The sequence below is a fragment of the Drosophila virilis genome, chromosome 3, assembly GCF_030788295.1.
Source record: "Drosophila virilis strain 15010-1051.87 chromosome 3, Dvir_AGI_RSII-ME, whole genome shotgun sequence".
Taxonomy (NCBI): Eukaryota; Metazoa; Arthropoda; class Insecta; order Diptera; family Drosophilidae; genus Drosophila; species Drosophila virilis.
In genome coordinates, this window is record NC_091545.1 from 24,167,715 (window position 1) to 24,190,971 (window position 23,257).

At 39.9% G+C, this 23,257-nt stretch overlaps 1 protein-coding gene across 1 annotated transcript in view; it reads right to left on the reverse strand.

The window, feature by feature from the left end:
• Window positions 1-23,257, reverse strand: part of fz (frizzled class receptor) — a 98,004-nt gene that overhangs the window by 16,611 nt on the left and 58,136 nt on the right. The window lies entirely within an intron of this gene.

The window sequence follows — 23,257 nt, forward strand, 5'->3', positions numbered from 1 at the left end:
CTTGGACGTTTTAAAGACATAAATACGAGGGCCTTATGTGCTGGCGACTATCAGCCACTGACAACCATATGGCCGGGTCTGACAGATGGACGCTTGAGTAAAGTGGAACCGCAACTGTTGTGGAAGTTTGGAATTCCGTTTAATTGTAGAGAAAGTATTAGCATATATATGCTGATTTGTGCTGTGTATGCAAGGCATATATAACAACTGGAATATTCTTCACCACGATCAGACACATTTTTTCGGGACTTACAGAAAATATTCGTAGCAAAATAGAAAATAGAGCCTTTAAAGAGTCCACATCTTGATTAATAAAAATATTCTTTTATTTTATTTATAGCACAACTTGTTTGGGCCAGTGGACGGGCTCTTGTGAAACAAACTGTTATACAGCCGGCAAGTTGGCAACTTGACATATTCCAAGTGCTGTTATTGCCCCGCTACGCTATTGACTTGAGGTCCATTGACTTTCAAATGACCATCATCGTGCCCTGTTCGCTCTCGGCATTGTCACATCAAACGACTCCTTACAACTGCCCCTGTCCCGGCCCCAGACCCCCGACCCCTTCCCCAGGGACAAGGCCATTAACAATTTCATTATTCTCAGTTTTCTTTGTAAAAGTTCTGTGGGGCGTTTCTTTGGCTACTTCTGTTGAGTGCTCGCTCCTCACTCTAGCAAAACTAATCATTTTTAATAACCAATAATTTATTTTTAATCAAACTTTAATGAAAACTTTGACGCAGCGCATAAAAAATTAAGCAAGCCAGCAAAAAGTTCTTGTTGCACAGAAAGCATGGTGTGGGGAAGGGGGATGGGGAGGGTTCGGTCTTAACTTTTGGGCCAACCATTTTAGCGGCGTTGTCATGCATAAAAATTAGAGTAGTCGTCGGAGGCGTGGCTAAGTTTCAGCAGAGATTTATTGCAGAGCAGATTGTGCGAGGAAGATAAGTATATGCCAGGCATGTATGTGCATATTTACATATATGTGCACATATGTGGAGACACAGACGCCGGACGAAGGTCGTGCAGGAATCAAATCAAACAACGCAACCGACGACACCTCACTCGAATCACTTACTCGAACCACACTGGCCAGCCACACTCTGCAATCTCTGTTTTCAGTTTGGTAGCCCCCTTGCCTTAATTAATTTCTCAACCGGCTGCTTGGGCCGGGTCCAAAAGGGTTACAGCTCATTATTTTTGCCGGGTTTCTTCGCTTTTTTCTTGCTCTTCCATACGAGCACTTGCAGCTTCAGCAACTGCAATTGCTTTGATTGCCCACAACACGCCGCCAAGAACTGGACAGCAGCAGCAGCCGCAGCAAAAACGGTGGGCGTAGTTTTGGCAATGGGCAAGAGGGGTATCAATGGACAGTGGCGTCCCCAGCTGGCAAGTTGCCAAAAAGGGTCACAAAAAGGTTATACGAAAGTCATGTTAAATAGTATACATTCATCATATTTCTTATAAAGTTTTTGCGACTAACCGTAATTAAGCCCAAATAAATTGTATGATTTTGGAATTTAGCTCTACACTTATTTGTGTTTCTAAATAGCTTCAAAAAATATTTTCCCACTGGTCAATGCTGTTATACAGATAATTATTTTAGTATTTGCTTTTGTTATACACACTTTACAAAAAACGTTTGTTAATTATTTAAATAATATTTCCTCTGTTATATATGGTTACACATTTAACTATTATACTTTTTCCTTTTGCCAATTATTCGAATCATAGCTGGCCCCCTTTGGACTACGCCACTGTCTCGCTATCAACCACTTTTACCCATGTTTGGTCAGACTTTTTGCGCCTCTCAACTGTCCAAGCCATTGCCCGTTTAGTTGCTTGTTCAGTCTTCCGTCTTGAGGCATTGTCTCTGTCTCTTTCTCTGTGTCCGTGTGACTTCTCTGTCTTTGCAGTCGTTGGCTGTTCGCCTTCGCCTTGGCATCTGAAAAATGTCGCTGGTTAACTTGCTTTAAGTATAGTTTGCTTTGGCTTTGATTGTCCACTTGGTGGACAGCCGCCCACTGGGGTTACTGCAGTTGCAGCAGCGCCTCCTGCTGACCACAAGATGATGATGACAATTATTGCTACTGCTTGGAAACTGCCCTTTACCGCCTTTCCCCCTTCCGCACGCCTCGATTGTAAGCTTTTACCTCAGCTTCTTGTCGTATTGTTATCGGGACGGCTTTTGCTCGCGTCTGGAGTCACTTTTCCTCTTCTGGATGACGTTTTTTTATGAGTTTTCATTTGCACGAGACGGCGATGACAGGCAACCGCAGACCAACTGCCACTTACACATTACCAGTACCAGTACCAGCACCAGCACCAGCAGCAGCAGCAGCACTGCAACAACTATTACTACTATTATTATCATTCTTATTATTATTATTTTAAGCAACGTGCAACAATGGCGCGACAATTATTCTGTGGACTCTGGACTGGGCGAATGACTTTGTGGTTAGTTGTCTCCGGTCTCCGATCTCCGGTCTGGTGTGTCTTTTATCCGCAGCCTAACTCCTGTCTGCGTGCCATTTCGTTTTCGCCAGCGAATGCAGCTCATCAACTTGGCGAAACGTGACAAGCAATTAATTAAAAAATTAAAGCGAGGGGAAAGAGGGAGCGAGCGAGGGTGCAGCTAAAAGCATTTGATTGACAGGCCTGGAAATAAAACAGCCCGACAACTCGTTTAATGTTAGCCCCTAAAACAGATCCCAGCTCAATCCTAATGCCAATGTTCATGTTCATTGGTGGTTTATGGCCAACTACTATACAACTACTGGCCACAAAATTTGTGTGGCCATAAAACTAGCGTTGCCAATGATAATAATTGGCCAATGATGCACATGGGAAAAGGCCAAACGGCCAATTGGCCAGTTGCTGTTGTTGCCGTTGTTGCCGTTGTTGCCATTAGGCGGCTATTAGGCCATAACCATATATGTGAGACGCTCATCTATCGATCATAAAAACCCAACCACAGTCACAGTGAGGGACACTCGGAGACTCAGCGTCACAGCCAGCTCGACTGCCAGCTGTTGCCAAATGACAGATGACATTTCAAGTGCCCAACTGAACATTGTCGTTGCTGTAACTAATTTTTGCGGAAAGATAAAAACAAAACATGGCCAACAGCGCGCACAAGTTTGTTGGCCAAAACGCACTTAACATTCACCCATGGCCCCCGCCTGTACAGATTTTTATGTACTACTGTTGGAGCAGCCTTTGACAGCTCCATGGAAACGCGCCGAGCTATCGGTCGGCTCATTACCAGGCGAGCAAATGATGTAAGCATATGCAGAAAGATGAAAGATGCAAGAGGTGGCTATATGGATATACGACAAGAAAACAGCACCCTAGACAATGCTAGACCAAAAACAAATTCCAATGAAATGTGACAAGACGAGGAGACACAAGACCTGCAGCTAGAGGAGATGGGAGCAGCGGGCAAGCGAATGCCAGCATGTTTGGGCATATACAACCCAAAGGCCATGGAAAAGGCTGCTGGACGTGAGCCTGGAACTGGCTAAGTGAGCGCTGAGCAACGGCACGAGTGTAACAAACAGCCATAATGGATGCATATACAACATGGCAACAACTGCAACAGCAACAACAACAGAAACAAAGAAACGTTGACAACATGGCTCAAATGTCAGGCAATGGTCAACGGCTGTTCACAGCGCAGTTGTTGTTGTTGCTGTTGCTGTTCTCCTCCATCTATTGTTGCCTTGGCTATTGGGCTTTCCCATACACATGTGTGTGAGTTTGACTCGATGTTGTCCCTGCTTGTATTTTACATGTGTGCCCTCAGTCCTCGTCCACATCCTGCCTCTCCACCCAGTCACAGCTGGGATTCCGGCTTGCTCGTTTCCGCCTGCCAAACGTAACATTTTGGGAAAATCTTGTTTGCTGCAAACTCCCACTGCTACTGCTACTGCTACTGCTGATGCTGCTACTGCTATTGCTACTCCTATTGCTGATGTGTGCAAGAAATGTGCAGCATCCAGCATGCCAGGTAGGACAATAAGTTGCCATACAAGGGCATTTAGACATCGAGTTGACGAAATTTGCATGATTGGCTGGCTAGTGAGGCATGCTAAAAAATGCATGTCCTGGGTCATAAGTCATACTGTGCATTTGGATTGAGGACTTATGCAGAGGCCCTCAGAATTGTTGACTTTGAGATGCGATGAAAACTTCAACATCTAACATGCACGGAAAATTCAATTGAGATATGGAAACATATCGTATAAAAATATAAAAATATGTATAACAGGCTATGCGAAGCTTATTGTCTAATTGAAAACATAACAGTTTGTATAAAAGGTCGAGAGGCGTTGATGAATTTCAGAAGATATTTTAAAGTGTGTATAACAGATCTGATCAACAATTTGACAGCCAAAAAGATTTTAAATTCGTATATATTTCAGTCTGACATGTGATGAAAGCTTCAAAAAATATAAAGGTGTGTATAGAAACATTTCTACCAATTTGCATATCAATTTAACCTGTGATGAGGGATTTTAATTGATTTAAATATTTGATGTGCAATTTTAAGATGAAATGTGTTTGTATGAATATAACAGTTTTTTGTCTCGATAGCATCCCGTCCGTATTTTTGCATTAAAAAGTCTGAAACCAAATAAGACTTTCAATCAAAAGTCTATCAGCGCTTCGCTCAATCAGCATGCGTATAACAGTTACAAGCATCTCGAATGCTGGATCACCTAAATCAAGCGTCAGAAGTCGACTTTGTGACGAACATCATCGAAGTGCATTTGAAAAGGCAGCGTCAAAATGTCGCTCAAAAATTGAGACGCAAGATTGCCCCAAGTTGCAACAAATTTCCGTGGCAGCAGCAGCAGTGAAAAACTACACACAAGTCAGCGCAGCGGCAGAGTCTGATGAACAAGTGCAGATACTGACTCTAGAATGGGTCCAGAGTCAGGCCAATTGGTGTGTGTTGTGCAGTGTTGGGGGCAGGGTCGGGTGCTGGGGCATAGCATGAAAAGCCAAAAGACAAGCCACAGCCAAGTGGAAGGCTTGGCCAATTTTTCACACCAAAAAGAAAAGCAAGCGCGCGACGCGGCGCGACTTGATTTTGTTTTTGCTTTTAGCATTTTTAAAGTTTTTTTTTCGCTTTTTTTACGGCTTGCTGCGTGAGTTGTACAACAATTTGTTATCTGAGCATTTGTATCTAAACGTTGCATTTAACGGTACCCAATAACACACAGACACAGAAACAGAAACAGAAACAGACAGAGATACAACAACTGCAACATGTTGGGGCACGCACCGGAGTGGAGTCTGTGTCGGAGTTGTTGTTGTTATGCAAGTGTTGCCAAAACATATTGAAGTCTCAACACTTTGCCAAAAACTTTTGGCATTTTATAAATTTACAGCTCCGCATCTGAGTTTCCGTCTGCATCTGCGTCTGCATTGGCAACGAAAATGTATCTCAATTTGAGATCAGCAACAAGCGAATGACGACAACTGAGTTAGCAAGACTTATGACAAGTTTTGAGTAGGATGCATCTGCATACACACATGTCCCCAAATCTGGTTTGTGGAGCCGATTCCTGTTCAGCCGCAGCAGCTTGTTAAACACGCACAAACAAGTTGCCAGCTGGACCTAAAGGCAAAGGGTTGCACACCTTTGCAGCTGCCCTCGTTGCAGTACGGGGGCATTCATTAAAAATGATTTATGAGCGTTGTCAATTTTTAAAATTATTTATAAGTTTTTATAGTTTATTTATGCTGTTTTATTAATGTTAATTTATGTATGCTTAGCCTGCCACTCTGACCACGAATGTATGTATCTCGGCATCTGCGTATCTTTGTATCTAGCAGATATTTTCACACAACAACTAACACACACACACACACACAGACAACACGCACACAGAGCACTCCAAGTTGATTTACAGCAGCTGTGCTGTGCCAGCTCCTACTCCCTACTCCAAAATAGACACGGCTTAATTGGCCCCGCCTCGAATTGCCACACTCTGCCACACACTCAAGAGCGAGTTGTCCAAGTGTCTGTGCTACAGTCTCGATTTGCAGTAATATGAAACGCACTTTCGAAATGCAAAAAAATTATGATTTATTGGCAGCGTAATGGGCCACATTGTGCGGATTTGTGGTTTAAGAGCAAAGTACGCTAGATTGGCCACACTTTGCAGCAATCCACACAATTTGTTTGTGGCGTAATTAACTACCATTTTTTAGTAGTTCTCTATACAGTTCCAAGTATTCATTTAATGTTGTTTATGAGCCTCAAATGAGTTGTTAACCTGTTCACATTTGCTTCAACATAATGTCAGTCCGGCCTTAAGTCAACACATTTTTGTAGCTTGTAAATTCAAGATTGCGGCCTCAAACTAAACTCAATTTTAAGCAACCTAACCTCACTTGACGTAACTTTACGTCAGATTTATAAACTCAAAGTCTTGAGCACTTTTGATGTAGTCTAGATAAGCAACTAAAAAGAAATAAAAGCACATTTTAAAATTCTTAATGGCCAGGTGACAATCCAAATGTCAGTCCGGTATAGTTTTCAGATACATATAGAGCTTTAAAATATGCCATTTTATTTATCTGTATGTAAATTTATGACACTCAAAGTCGAGTCGAATAGCTTGACTGGCAATAATTATGATTTCTTGGTGTGGAATATATGCATGCGAGTATTTCTTTCAATTTTTTATAATATCCATTTTTCTCTTTTTCGTTTATTTATTATTGTTGTTGTATTTTTTCTTCTTTTTAGGTATATTTTGCACAAGTCATTGCGATGTGTATTGACGCGCCATAGCAGACCGAGGAGGCACTTGACAGGCAGGCTCGAGTGGCATTTGGAGAAACCAGTCTCAAGTGCTACAGAATGATCTGAAGTGGGTAGCTGCGGTTAGAGAGCTTGAAAAATGGAGAAATTGTGCGTAGACCTTCCTTTGTCCGTTGCCATTTGAAGCGCCGTGCTTCACATGTTAAGAGAAGATGATGCGACAAGAGTCTACAATGCGATTCTCAAGTCTAGCCGCATTCAGGCCAAAATGTGTGGCAAAAGAAAATATTTACACTGCTCTGATTTTGGTGGCTGCCACAAGTTTCAACCGGTTTCATTAACAATATCTCGTTAGGTGCCCCAACAACAGACAAGGGCAGCGTGGCAGGCGTTTTCTTAAATAGTCATTATAAAATGTTATTTATGGAATTGGACTACACATTATATAAAGAAACCGACGCTTAAATACACTTGCATACACTTACTTGAACATTATGTGTCCCTGTGGCAACTATAGCAATCGGAACTTAATTAAAATTATATTCAAAATAAGATAAAAGAGTTCCAACAAAGTTGACACATATATGCCTATATACTTAAGTCGTGGGAGAAGTTGTTTTCGTAATGCCTGTATTAAGTGAAATATTCTGCAACTATCTGTATTTTTTTTATGACAAGCGGACAAACGCCTTCCCGGCGGGCAAACAATAAAATAAAATAAATCTACTTTATGGCATAATTATGGACCGCATGCTACCAAATAAGTGCCAGAGCAACTGGCAAGAGTGCAATTGGTAACGATTGTAAAGCGTTTTCCATTTTCCACATATGCCATTTTATATCATTTCCATAAGCCAGCAAAGTTGTTGGGTTAATCAGCGGCAGCAGCCATAGAATTAATTGGCTCTATTTACAATCAGTTCAAGACTCTCAGATCACTGTGTGTATGTGTGTGTGTGCGTGCGAGTGTGTGCGTGTGTGTATTGGTTTAAGTGGCTCAAAGTGCATATCGATGTTAAATTGATGGTCGATGAGCTGGCAATTACACGCGGATATATAAAGCAATAAAGCTGCTTAATTGTTGAAAATTAGTTAATGCGGTTCATAAAATACCGTTATATAACTATATACATATATATGGATATCTCCTGTAAATGGGTTGTTGAACTTACCCAGATACCAATAGATACAACTACAGACTTACTTATTGTTTAAAAGCGCAATTTATTTACATACCTGCAATGATAAAAAAAATCAAATAATTGGTAAAACATTCGATATATTTTTAATTAAATAACCTGCGACATGCAGCTTTTACATATGAACAACTTATTTGTTTTTCTTTTCACTATTTTCCACAGAATTTTCATTGAAGCCTCCTAAGTACCACTCTTTGACTGTCATAATGCTTGTCATAGTACCCACTCGCAGTGTTCTCTAATCTGAACTTAACCCTATGACCTGCTAATAACCACACAAGTGCTCGACTTTTCATCATTTTCCTCACATTTTCCTGTCTTACCCAACTAATTTGCCCTGTGTCGCACAAAACAGCTCCGCATATATAATTTCCCAGAGTGTTGCGGCAACTTTACGGTACCCGCCCCAGACTTAACTCAAAGTAACTCATAGAGCTGAGCACTTTGGGTGTTCGTTTACATGTTTTTGTTTTTCTACTCTGCATTCTAAGTGCCCTGTACACAAACTAAACCCCCGCCGCCCCTTGTTCTCTTACCCCAACTTATTCAAACGCTTCGTGAAAAGTGTGAAAAACATAAAAAGGCCGCGCTTCAAAAATAAGAAGAAACTTTTTGTTTTTGCTACAGAAACTTAAAAAAAGTAAAACCTCTTTTACATGACACGACACAATTTGCAAGCTCTGTTGTTCGTTGTTGTTGTTGTTGTTGCTCGTTGTTGTTGTTGTTCGTTGTTGTTGTTGTTCGTTGTTGTTGTTGTCGCTTCGACATGTTTGTCTGTGGCTTGGCTGAGTTCCCGACTCTGTCTGCACCTCCAACTCCAACCAACTGCTCCGTCTCTGACTATGTAAGACCGACCTGGCCCCGACTTCGAGCCAGGTAGACTCGATACAAAGTCTTTGTCGCTTTGGGCCACTTTGTTTACGCGTGTGAAAAATTTTTGGGCTTTTAGTTGCCGAAACTTTTCATCACATAAAATGTTTAAGTTTTATGTTTATCTTGACGAGAAATAGGAGCAAGCCTTACAAAGTAGTCAGCACTTAAATTGTTGCCAATTTTCTCAGGTGTTTATGCGTAAAGAAAGTTGTTGTTGACTTAAAGACTATTGGCTATTAAATTCTACGTGACACTACCAAAGATAATTAAAAACAAATCAAATAAACGTTAGTAAACTGAGAAATTCCAGCTCTGTCTCTCTCTTCTGGGTTCTCTCTCTCTCTCTATCAGTTTAGTAACGCGCAAATAATAATAGGTTTTATTTACCAACCATATTTGAATCAATTGACATTCTGAACTCTTGCATTAATTATGTAAATTTGTTTAATAAAAGCCAATGCCGTCTTTATTAAAAGCCACATGCAAATAAAATAACAAATAATTTGCACACTAACAAACAAATGAGCGCAGCAATAAAACACAAAAATCAATAATAATAATTGAAATTGTATTGCAAATGAGGGTCAAGAGAGGTTTCAGCTGAGATACTGATTGGACCTTTGAGGTACCGCTAGATATAAACGCGTTTAATTGCCGATTGATTATTATTAACATATCGGCAAACTTCAATTAATTGGCAATCAATCATTTTTAATGAAACATGCGACGATGCCAAAGCCAAAGCGAACTACGTAGAACTGGCGACATTATCGACAGCCTTCGATCTAGACAAGAGCGCGAGGTAGAGAAAAATTCAAGTAAAAGAAAATAAAGAAATATCGCCAAACGTTGCGGAAAAACGTGCCACGACAAACTTGGCCAAGCGATTGACAAGCGGTTTCTGGCCAGGTAACCAGCCTGAGCCCTGACTCTGGCTATGGCTCGTGTGACTGGCAGCATTGCCCGGAGCTGACTATGCCACTATAGCCATATGCCATGGTTGCCAGACAGCTAGACAAGTCCGCTGCCTTCAGGCTGACCAAAGTGTTGCGGGTGCAGCCGTGCAGTTGCCATCTCTCATGGTTGTTTCAGGGCTGGGAGCTTATCGTCTGAATAACTAACTAAATAATCAAATCGGCGGCTCTGCGAAGTGCCAGTGTCAAATGGGTGCTTGTCAATTACGCAGCAGCGGCAGGATATCTGATTTAAATCAGAAAACAAAGTCTAAAAATAATAAATTTCCTTAAAGTTTTTTATTCAAAAATAGATGGGAGAGGTTCAAGAAAGTTTAATCTTGAACGTTATAAAAAAAATCAAAAGGAAGTTTCAGAAATAACATTTTAAATGTATTTGTTCTAATCAAAATCTTTTATGCAGACTTTTGGTGTTAAATAATTTAGGATATTAAATTCAATAATTAAAAGAATTCGCATAACTCTTAATTCTCTACTGCATCATGTAGCTCCAATATATACATATGTATATCAAATTTTTAATGGTAATTTATTTGTAAGCCTATCTCTACTATATATTAGAAAGAGGTTGAAATGGTTTTGATAGTTTATGCATAAATTTAAGCTAAGCGTTCACTCTCACAATTCAACTCGAAGAATTGATTCTATTAAATTATTAACATGGATTGGTTCATCGATGCTTTTAATGTAGCCCTAAGTGTTGTTGTAACGGTTGTGTGCGAGTTACATGCTATTAAGCTACTCATTTAGATAAACAACAGAGCGCTCACTTTTTGAACATATTCAAACAAATTTATTTGCGCCTGCAATTTACGAGCTTTCATTTAACTACAACAACAACTACAAGAAGAAGAACAAACCTCTAACGGGGCGCATAATTAAAATGTTGCAGCAAATGAGGAAGTTGTTGCTGCAGCTGCTGCTGCTGTTGCTGTTGCTGTTACTGCTGTTGCTGTTGCTTTGGAGTGTGGAAGAACATGGAACACGAGCAACTTGCAACATGGCAGGCAGCCTTTCAAGTTGCAGACACAAGATTCAACTTTCAAGTCAAGTCGCGCATGCGCCTGACGCAAATTAATTTTCAACTTTTTCTCTTTACTTTTTTCGTTAACATGTTGCAAAAATTATGCTAATACCGGCAGCAGGCGAGGGCAGCTGGCGGGTAGCTTAGCAATTCAACTTAATTTGCCAGTTGACTACAATTTTTGACTCGTGACGCCTTTCAGTACTTACGAGTAGCTAGTTAGAGCGAGTAACTCATGGCTTAACATGGTGCATTTCAGACTTGCTTTTCTCTGAATGAAATTTACTCGCAGCAAAGTTGATAATGTGTCTTCTGCCTTCTGTCTCTTGCCTCCCACCACATGCCACCTGCCAACTGCCCCCTGCATCTTATACCGTGGACAACTTTTGCATGTGCTGCCAGCAGCAGTTGCTCATGTGTGAAATGAAATGCAAGGTGGGGGAGAGTGGATAGTGCAAAAGGTCTGCAAAAATAAACAGAAATAAACATTTTGGGCCACGCACGCACATTTTTCCAGAGACCCCAAACGAGGCCTAGAGGCCCAGGCAGAACCGAGAGCTGTGTATCTGAGCTCGCCTTTTCGGTGTGTGGGAAATTTGTTGATTAAAGTTGTGCAGAACTTTTTAATTGCCTCGATGTACCTGCCTGACTGCTCACACATATTTTGTAATGAAGATTTTCCATGCTGACTCTCGAAGATGCTGCTTAAGAATATGTAAACAAAATTGTTAAGAGCCTTGTATTATACGCATAAAAACTTTGCAGTGTGCAAGTAGCAGAGTGTGCATGATTGATATGACTGTAGTTTCAGGCAGTTTTCATAGAGACAGGCAAAGCTTTGTTGAATTGAAATTAATTAAGATTCGGGAACAAACGCTGTCGACGTAATCGAAGAAAGGAAAGGCAGAAGAAGCAATCATCGGGATGTGATATTTCAAAGTATTACTGCCTCTAATACTTAACAGGTTCCAGCATATGAAAGCATGCTAGATAACATGCTTATAATTCTTAACAGGCTTTAGCACAAGATAACATGATAGCGGATAGTATGGAATTAATGTATAGATATGTCAAGAATATTGAATTACTTTGCTTTGAGAATAACGTTTAATTTTGAGCAGCTTATTTCTCGTCCATCAGTAAAATATATATATACTCTTTTCTGTTAATAATTTGACTTAACTTTGGTACAGATTTATCTGAAATAATTGCCTATATATATATATATATATATATATTTATATTCAGCTAGCTTGAAACCTATTGGCAAGCTGCTCCTGTTCGCATTATAAAACATTTGCGATAGCTACCTTTCTTTTAACAAGCCCGCCGTCCCCACCTCGCTTAAAAATAAAGTTTAATTTTTAATAATCCGATTCAGTGCACAGTAAAAGTCCCTCCCCTTTCCACCAGGACGAGCTGGAGTAGGCACCACGAGCCGACGATTTAGTCGACCCTGTGTGATGATCTATGGCGCCAGTAGTCAAGATTTATGCTTTCAACCGCTCAGATTGGAATAATATGCAAGTGAGGCATGTGCGGCATGTGAGCGGGGAGGGGCCAGGCCGATAAGCCATAAAAGCTGGCGAAAACTTTATGCACAACGCTCGAGTCTTGTGTAAAGAATAGTACAATAAAATAAATAAGAAATTGTATAAATTTATGGGGGAGGGCAGTTGGTAGTCGGTTTAGTGAGTCCGTCTGTCTGTCTGCTAGTCAGTCCGTTCCGTGCCCAGCTCCTTGTACACTTATATGTGTGGCTGATGCTTCCTGCACTTTGGTAGTCGTTCTCTTCTGGTTTTCCCTTTTTTCTTTTTTTTTTTTGGCTCTTTTTAGAATTTAATTGGACATTATATCGCATATTCGCATATTGTGAGGTTGTGAGGCTGTGAGGCTGTGAGGCCGTGAGCTGCTGCTGGGCAGGCAAAATCAATGCCTGGCCATATATCAAATTGTGTTAAAGCCAAAGGCAAGCAAACGGCTAAGGATGTTGGGACAACAAACGGTAATGGCCATGCTCTATTGTCTGGCTCCAGCTGCTCACCGAGTGGGGCATTATTTATGGTTGGCCATTGCCTCACTCTAGCTCCACCGCTTCCCCCAGATACTCTCATGCCCAGCGAGCATTCACATTCGCACTAATGCACACTTGGCATGTCGCAATCGCATTGGGCTTGGGCTGGGAGTCTGTGCCTGCCTCCAGCTCTGTCCTACACTCCACTTGCGGCGGCTAATGTGTGAAAAGTGTCTGGGAACAGTGGCAGCTGCAACATCATCGACAACTGCGCCACTTAGTCGTCGCCGGCTATCTTTTGACAAACTGTTCTGCAATGATTTGCCGAATTGTCGAATTACACAATGGAAGTGAAAGAGAAAGGGAGCAGCAATTCGCATATGAGCAGATACTCTCACTCTCCCTTCTCTCTTGCTCTGTGTATTTATCATTCTCTAATCAAATTTGCTTATTGCGCTCATCAGAAATCGCGACAGATTTTTGAGCTCTCTTGGCGCGGCCGCCAAGTCAAACTCACTCAATTGTTAATAAGCGGATAAGTTGGGCCAAAATTTTGACAAGGAGCCAGCCAACTGTCCAGCTTGATAGCTGTTGCTCCATCTGGAAATCCCATTGTTGTGCAGTCGAACCAACCGACTAACAGCCCGGCACAATCTGGCAAACTGACAGCCCACGCCCTCGTTTTACGCTGGCGCCAGTTTTTAAATCGGCTTAAATTATAAGCAGAGTGCGCCATTTTTTCGTTCATTATTATTAAGATGTTTACATTTGAGCCTAGGCCTAGATAATGGAGGAGAGCCAACGCAAAGCTGTCCGGCAGGCCAACTATGAGTAACGCCCGGAAGAGAATAAGACAATTTGCATAAAGCTTGACAGAAACTTGTCACTTAAATTGAGAAATTTTCATACAAAATTAGTTTCGGAATTCTCAATGAACTTGTTTCTCATAAATTAAATGAATACATCGAATAATAACAATAACAATAATAGATTAAAACTACAAAAAAGTGGACATCAGAATGCTAATTGATAGGTTCACATAAATTTATGAAGCAGTTAAACTTAAAGTAAATTCAAAATAAATATTTGATGTGTGAGCATTCGGTCGAAAGAGTAAAAGAGACATGTATATATATAAGGCTTTAAATTTGAAAAGGAACAATATTTATTGTTAACTACTACCCAACTACTACTAAAACTATGATTGAGACTGCCTAAGCAATCATTAAAGGAGCTACTTACAAGCCTTCAAGTTTGTGAAACTTGTGTCTCATATCCTTTTGATAAAGGGTCTGTGCCCAACTTAGCTGATAAGTCTGACAATATTCCCAATTCAGTGCCCTAAGCGGCCTAACCTTGGGCTAACATGACCCAAAGATGACATTTTAATTGCGAGCGTGCTTAACATTACAAAAAAAAAATATAAATATATATATATATATATAAATAATATAAAAATGTCAAGCCGTCTAAGGAATGTGCCATATGTTATTTTGGGGGCGCGATAAGAAAAAAGAAAAACAAAGCCCTGTATTATGCTGCGAATTAAATGTGAATTATGCTGGACCCTAATTAATGTTGACATGGGATATCTTTATACCTTGCACTCTCAACTCGGACACGACCAGCCTTTGTCTCGGCTGAAAATATGCAAAAAAAAATCTCTTAGATTAGTGCGTTAACAATGGGTCATCACTGGGGCATTGGGATGACAAGTGGATTAAGTGTGGCTCGGAGAAATGTCTACCCTTGTCGGCTGGCTGCAGATTAGTCTGGCATTCTATTTAGATGCAGTTAAGGAATTTAAAGAGAATTTAATAGCAGCTGCGCAAAAAACACAAAAAAAAAAAAATGCTCCGGGGTCATAATTAATTTTTGCTGTCAAATTGCAAACTTTTTTGCACTCTATGACAAGTGAAACCTTAACACATAATTAAATAATTTTTACAAGTGACTTTTGCTGTTGCTCTAACACCTCAATCCCCTCCCCAGCAGACACCTTTTGCGAGCTGATAAAAAGTTGCACAACGGAAGCAAAAGAGATCCCAAACGCGTACTCAAACCTGAGCCTCGGCTCAACTTTTCACCTGCATAAATTACAATTTCTCGCCCCAGCTTTTCTCATAAATTCTGATAAATCATAAGTGATGCGAAAAATGTGAAAATGCGTAGAGTAATTAAATGGCAAACAAAGGGGGAGGGAGAGAGAGAGGGCGAGTGAGAAAGCCAGAGACAATGGATGCAAAGCTGTCGGAAAATTGAAAAGCAATAAGAGTGCGCGCTTAATGAAAGGGAAAAATTACCCGGACATTAACATGACTATGCACATAAGTACTTGAGCATATATGGAAATATATATATACGTATATATATTTAAAAACTGGCCATTAATGACGTTGCAATATCTCATTTAATATGTCCTTAGTATTTCGCAGAATTTAATTGAAATATTTCGCGAAGGTAAACAATATTGAAAGCGAAAAGCTTGTGCTCCGGTGCATTGTTATTTCGGACTACTCTCAAACAAAGGGCACATAAATCTTATAGCTACGCGACTCGGCAACTCTCCGGGCACTTCAAGGCTTCAACTCTTCACCCCTCACTCTCTCTCTCTCTTCCCCTCTTACTTCTCTAGCCGCTTGCGTTCTTTTCTCGTGCTCGACTTGGCATTTAAATTGCCGCTGACTTGCGTCGACCTCTGAGAACACAATGCAAATACGAATCTTGCTAAACTATGCCGCCTGCTTGTTTCGCTTGTTAACCAACTGAAAAAAAAAAAATAAACCGACAAAACCAAAAAAAAAAGAACAAAATATCAAGCGAAACCCGCAAGTATCTTCAGCATTTTGCATACGAGTTCAAGTCGAGTGGGGTTGACGTTTAAATACCTGCAGCCATGCGAAACAAAGGGTATACGCGGCACACAAAAAACAATGAAAACAAAATAAAAATGCAGCTTAAATTTCAATTGAATTAAGAATTGGTACCAACAAGAATTCGTAGTATCCATTATTAATCTCAAAATAATTTTAAATACAATTGTAGTTTTCAAAAAATATTATAATAATTGTTCAAGAACAATTACTTTTACTTTATTATTTCCTCTTTGCCAATTAACTGTTCTGAAGTTAGCAACAGTTTAATTTATAAATATTTGCAATATTCTTCTCTTTTTTAGAAGATACAAATTCCTATGATTATTTGCTTTTCAAGATATTTGTTGGTCTATCATTATTTGTATACACTTTGGGCTGCTGTTACAGCTGCACACTCCACTTAAAAAATCGTTAAGCATAAAAAACAATAAAAATAAATACCTATAAACACTTAAAATGGCACAAGTGCAGCTAACCCCGCTGCACCCCTCACCACATACACCTATACCTAGTCAGCCTCTTGAGCAGCTACCGAGTGGCCGCATGCACATCGGGCATAGAGTTGGCTCCCATTGCAAGTTGGCAGCAACTAGTTGGCCAGTTTGGCCATTGTAAATGTCAAGCAAATTTGGTTGGTTGCATTTTTCGTAGCTGCTGTTGTTGCAGTTCCCCTTTGGTCGCCGGCTCTTCTGGCCGTGCGCCCATGTGCGAGTTATGGCCATGTAGATGTCGCCAGAATGTTGTTGTTGTTGTTGCTGTTGTTTTTGTGGAAGGTAAACAAGGAGTTCGGCTGCTGGCAGTTTGGCATTTAAATGGGTTCACATCGAGCGATAACTTTGCGGATTCACAGTAGATGCATCGCTCAACGTCGATACCCAACGGAAGCCTTTAAGCTTCTTCGATTTGCCAACTATTTTCATTCCCAGGCATTGCTTCTTCTTTTTGCATAGAGAAAAATTATGATCGGTCTTCGTGCTGCACAAGGAAAAACCACAATCCACCTCCAAGCTGGAGCCCATTCATACATCGAAATATAATTAATGCCCACGTACTTTACTCATGGCATGGCTCATTTTTTGCGCATATTTCTCAAGAGCTGGCCGAAACTGCTCGGCCCGAAACAATACGAAAATGAAAGCAACATTTTCGCTAATGAATTTCCACGTATTTCATTTCGAGGGGCACCTCCTTGGTACGTGGCGCGTGAAATGCGCATTTAAATGTGTAGAAAAATTAGTTAATAAATCACACGTGGAAAATTGATGAGCTGCCGTCGAGCGTTGGCTTTTGCGGCGAGCTGAGGAAAATGCCATGAAAATTAGATTTTATTTTCTTGTGCATTTATTGTTTACTTTGGCTTTTGTTATGCATTACACGTAAATTATAAAAATGATGTATGGCAGCCAGTTGCCAGGAAGAGGAAGAGGCTCAAGTAAATTGATGCAGCTTTCCCAAAGGAGCTTACAATGGATGCCCTAATTATGTGAGCGGGATGAGAAACCAAAGGTAAGACAACAATTCAACTGCACTGAATTCCAAATTAAATCCACAGTTGAGAGACCTTTGCCAAAGATATTCACATAATTTATTAATACTTTGTGCGGGTACGTCTGAAATCCCCACTCTACAAACTGAGGAATTGACGCACTGACAAACTGAGAAACTGAGTGCTCTGTAATCAGGCGAAATTGAATTCAAAAGTTGCACAATTGGAGAATTAGTGAGTTGTCAAGCCGGAAGCGAAAGACTTTTCGGTTAGCTTTTCTCAAAGGAAAGCAGACCACAAAAAAAACAAACAAACTTCGATATAAACAGCTTCAAAAAAAAAAAAAACTCTTGGAACAAAAAACTGGGCACAAAACACAAATCAGAAATTTTAAGGTAAGCGTAGAAAAATACAAGAAAAAAATAACTAAAAAACCAATGAACTCATTGCCATTGTGCAAGCAAAGAGCCCAATATCTCCTCATTGTCATGTAACTCAAATCGGACCAACAGGCCAGCAGCAGCAACAGCAACAACAACCACAGCAACAACAGCAACAACATCAGCAGCAGCAACTACACGAGAGAACAACAAACACAACACTTTGCATGTGTAGTCAAGTCACAACAAACAAAGAACAAGGTACACACACACACAGACAAACACACACACACACACAAATTGTAACAACAAGTACAACACAAATAGCTGGCAACACAAAAAAGCCAAACAAGTAGAACTTGTCTAGGCCTAAAGAACAACAGAGGCGTTGTCCGTAAAGGGGGTCTTTAGATGCGAGTTATAATTCAGACAAAAGCTTGGCAATAATCAGGAATTCATTTTTTACTGCATTTATGCTCTGCTCATTTGGAGGAACATTTCATAAAGGCTTAAAACGTGTTGAAATAGTTAGTAATATTTGATATTTGTGCGAAAATTGATTAGGAAATTTTTCTCAAATATTGTTGCGCAGCTAACTAAACTAAAGATTAAAAACGTAAGTGCTGGTTTATTATCTTTATAACCACCCTCTCATTAAACCAGGCTCATTTGAAAAACTTTATTTTATCAAGATTTTAAATGATAACGATTCAAATATACTTTCTGAAATATAGACGATATAAGTTAATGAAAAGGACTTTCCACATTATAAAAATGGTAAACTTGATTTCAGTATTAAATGAGAATTATATCGTATTTCGAAATGGGAAAGGAATATAATGAAAAATTTAAATTGCATTCAAGCAATTATAATCTAACACTAATTTCTCCGATATTTTACAGCATGCCGTCTCTGAGTTTCAAGCGTTCCCTCAGAAAGTAAGCTCACAAAGCCGGCTATTTAAATGACTTTTCTTTTGCTTTGTTGGAGTTTCGGTTTCGCAAAGTTTTGTATTTTCTAGGTTTTTTTTTCTGGTTTTTAGTGTCTAAAGTCAAGATCACAAACGTGATTTGTTGTTGTTTCTTTTGTTTTGTTTGTTGTTTTTAGCTCATTTTGGCAAACGTTTCATGGCTGCGAGAGATCGTGATCTTTAAACTAAGCAAACTCTGTTGTTATTTATTTGTGGCCAATGCATTTGCCTCATGCTCGACCACGCTGATCCGATCAGTCGTCACTTTGTGGCCACTCGGCTCTGCCGCTGCAGATCGTAGCCAACTTTTGGCTCTACGAGTGTATATTTCGCTCTGGCCAATTCTCGATTTATGTTGGCTCATTTATTTTGACAAGCGCAGTGCCTTAAACTACATTCGAGCTGAACTGGAATTGTGGGTGCGTGGGTGTGGGTGCTGCAGTCTCTCGATCGCTATATCTATATATCTCAGCAACCGTTGAAGTTTGTTGTGTTTATTTTATGTGGCATCCCCCGTCCCCAACTTCAGCCGGCAGCCAGCAGCCACCAGTTCTCTGATTAATGTGGCGCACATTAATCAAGCCATTGAGCGGCTCGCTTTGTTTGATGTTGATCAAGCGATCTGGTACCGTAGTACTCATATCTCTCTGTCTCTCTCTGTCTCTCTCTCTCTCTCTCTCTCTCTCTCTTTGGCTCTCGCTCTCTACGATCTATTTAGCAGTCAGTTTGCTTTTAATTCAACCAATCGATCGACCGCGAGCTGCGACTGAAAATGAGGTTCGTTGAGGCTCGTTCCATTGATCGTTTCATCGATCGATCGATCGGTCCCTGAGCTGCTGTTTACGCTTTCCGCTTTATTTTTATACAGTTTTTTCTCTTTTACTTTTGGTGTTGATGATCACTTGTGTAAATCTTTGACGATCGCTCTTACGTTTTTGGCTAGTTAATGGGCAATTTGTTTTCAATTAATTGGCTTGTTGTGTGTTAATGTTTTTCGATTACGTGTGTAGCTCAAAGGCAGCCGTTGTCCAAATATGTGCCAGTGTGTATGGAATGCCCGGTAATCTTTTGCTTTAAATCACTTGCACTTTTCAGAGCTCATAAATTTCACTCATCAACTCGGGCGCTTCCTATTAAAAAAGATCAAAGAAAACGCCACAGAGCGGAGCCAGACGAACAACTACCCACAACACACAACAGTTCATCAGTCAGTCAATTGAAAGAGTGACGCATTGATAGAGTGAAGCATAGTTAAGGCGACTACAGCTCATTATATAGATGTTGGATAGATAAATAACAACGAAATGAAAAACATAGAGAGTTAAAAGATACAAAGTTAATTAAATCGTATATATTAAGAGTCAAACCATGTTAGCTAATTTGTATAAAATCTTAAAAAGAAGGTTTCAAATATCCAGACCAACATGGATACTCTGCGAACTTAGTCCATGCTCCATATATATTAATAGCCAAATCATGTTAGCTGATTATTATAAAATCTTAGGAACAAGGTTTCAGGCAGAAATAGTTAGACAAATATGGATGCTCTGCAAGCCCAAGCTCCATGTAAGTTAAGATTATGAATTATTTCCGGGTAAGAATTACACTAACAAGATCTTATCAAGATTAAATTTCGTAATTATAGTATAGCTCAACTTTTCACTTAAGCACAGTTCCCACTGTACTCAATATGGTGTTGAGTAGAATATATAGAGATTCACCGTCTGGTTTTCTGGTCACAGAGGCCATGCAAAATAGTTTTATGCCATATTTCAAATGAGAGCAAAAATTGTTGGGTTTGCTTTATGGTCGTCGGGAGGGTCGCCCCGTTTGATATGCCGCCAAGATGGATTTTCTTAGAATTTGTTTTGATGCCGCACCACTTGAGGCAATGAGGAAACGCACCGAAACCGAAAGACAGATCCCATAGAAATAGACACATTTGAAATGATCGCCACTACACAAATGAAGATGAATGGCAGACGTATCTGCAGGGCTGGCTCTTCAAGCTTTGAAGTTCAGTTCTGTGCAACTTTTGTTCATTAGCTCATTTCCACTAATTCAGCTGCTACGAGAAGTCTTAATTATGTGCACATACATACGAATGGATACATGCAACCAACTCGAGGGTACATTTTTCGGGGGTGGCTTGCCAAAATTCTTTTGAAGTTTCTTGTGTGTGAAGTTTTTGGCAAATTTGTGGAGCAAATTGAATGAGCACAGCTACGTACAAGTACGTTTATTAAGAAATTTATAAAGATGAAAAGGTTATTCGGAAGTTAAGGCTTCAGTTTTGTCTATAATAATAATTGATTAATTCCTGTGAAAGAACTGGCTTTCGAATTAATATAATTTAAAATTCGCAGAACATTTTGTAATCATCTCTCTGGAATCGAATCAACATAAAGAACTTCAAGATAGTGCAATATCATATAATATAATATAAGTTTACTATTATTTAATGTCTCGTAAGCTATCCACTTAAGATGAAAAGAAAGACTACAAATAGACAGACAGAAGTATTTAACTAATTATATAAAAGATGATCTGAAAACATTTACTTAGTACCTTGTGTATTTCTCGAGTGTGGATGATTGATATGTAAGACATATTGCAGCCATATTTACTCCTTATTGCCGCAACTTTAATGTATATTAAATTTAACAACATTCTCCACTTAAAAACTGTACAAGTTTTGGTCGGGATCTATACATTTCCACATATTTCCCCCTTCCGACAGCGACAACAGATTTGGTACCAGTTGCCTCTCGACCGTCTGCTGTATGGCTAATTTCATTTTTATGACTTTTATGCGCCGCATTTGCGTTTATTTTTATGTTTTTACTTTTGTCTTTTGGCCTGTTTCATAGCCAACTCCGAGTCGGAGTCGGAATCGGAGTTGGAGTTGGACTCGGAGAGTCGACTCCACTTAGATGATTTATGGTGAGCCTGAATTTTTCTTTGAATTTTTCTCATATATTATTTTTGCTTTTATTTTTTTTTTGCGCTTGTTTTTGGCGTTAAAAATATTGCCAAGCTGCCATAAATTTAGTCGTATTTTGACAACTAATAAAAATGCAGGCCACTGCGCTGCAAAACTGAAAATGCATTTCATTTGCATAGGGCTACAAAGGCAAGAGGACAAAAAAATAAGCGGGGAGTGTTGGGATGAGGGCAGACAGTTGGTTATTTCGATTTGTAGCTAATTTGCATATCAAATCCAAAGAGTCTTCTCTTTTATGGTCGTCGAAGTCAGAAATGGTTTGACAAGTGTCTCCACATTTGGTCGATCCATCCATCCATCGATGCCGTTGCCGATACCAAGTTCATGATTTATGGCAGCTCTTTTGTATTCCTCTTTCACATATCTCATCATTTGAAGTTTACAAATAGAATTCGGCGTGCTTCATTGTTTAAAACTAATTACCATCATAAACAACGAGTTCATTGTTCGTATCGAGACGGGCTACCAAAACAAGTTGAGCATCCATCGATTTGTTACTGAGCATATTACCATATTGCCCTATGAAGTTATCACTTAATCATTTTTATGAATGCACTATATTTGGTTTCAAATCGAAATTTTGTGCTTGGTATTTGATTTTTATTTTTTAACTACTTTTCTGGCTAGGTTATAGTGTCCCATAAAAAGTGAGTTTATGGATATGTGGTTTGGCTTTTTTTTTTAGTACAGCGTAGGCTGTTGTAAGGTCTTAACGAATATGAAGTGACTTAGTTTATGGCTATATCTCTCTTTCACTCCCTCTTCTTTACTCTCTCTCTCTCTCACTCTCTCTCTAGGTGAAGACACAGCCCTGAGTTGTCTGCTGAGTGTTGTAAATTTTTAAATTGGAATACCTTTGGCAAAGGTACCATACATGGTATGTGCTTGGGTCAAATTCGGTTTATGGTTCGTTAGTGTGAGAAGATTTGGAGTTTTCTCACAGCTCAAAACCGTTAGATTCTTTCATTTTTATAATGAACTATTTTTAAGGTTAGGTCTACAGTTAGGTATGGCAATGAGCCCAGGTTAATGTAAACATCCATAAAAGAGTCCCACAAGCCCGCCCAAAAGGGCACATATCTCACATATGTCGGATAATCCCATTATTCAACTCTTATAAAGTGTGCCAAAATATTTGGTTCAGCCGTTAGCTGAATGAGCTATTTATAATCATTCTTTTGGTTCATTTATAAGCACTTGTTGCCTTTTCCCCCAGCCGCAATTGTCATTTCAATTAAACTCTAAAAGCTATTAGCTCGTTTATATAATACGAGCAAACCGCCTCAATAACGATATACTACCATAAGCTCTTACATAATCGACCATATATTTTCCATACACGCACACACACACACGCACACACACGGAGCAAAGTTTTTCAATTTTCCAAAGCTTCTGCTCCTGCTCACACATAGCCCAATGCATATAAATAAAGCGGCGCTGGGACGGCGTGTAATTATCATAAAGCGGAATCTTGTAGCGCCAATATGAAGCTCATAACTTGTGCGCTGGAAACACAGACGGAATTTGGGGGGCAGCCGGCAACTGGTCACCTCATGCTGCCTGGCTAACTGGCTGGCTAGTTGGCTAGCTGGCCGGCTGGCTGGTTGAGTGGCCTAATGCCCATTTCGGTCATCCGCGTCACCAGTCCAAGCGATGTAACTTTCAATTTGCGTA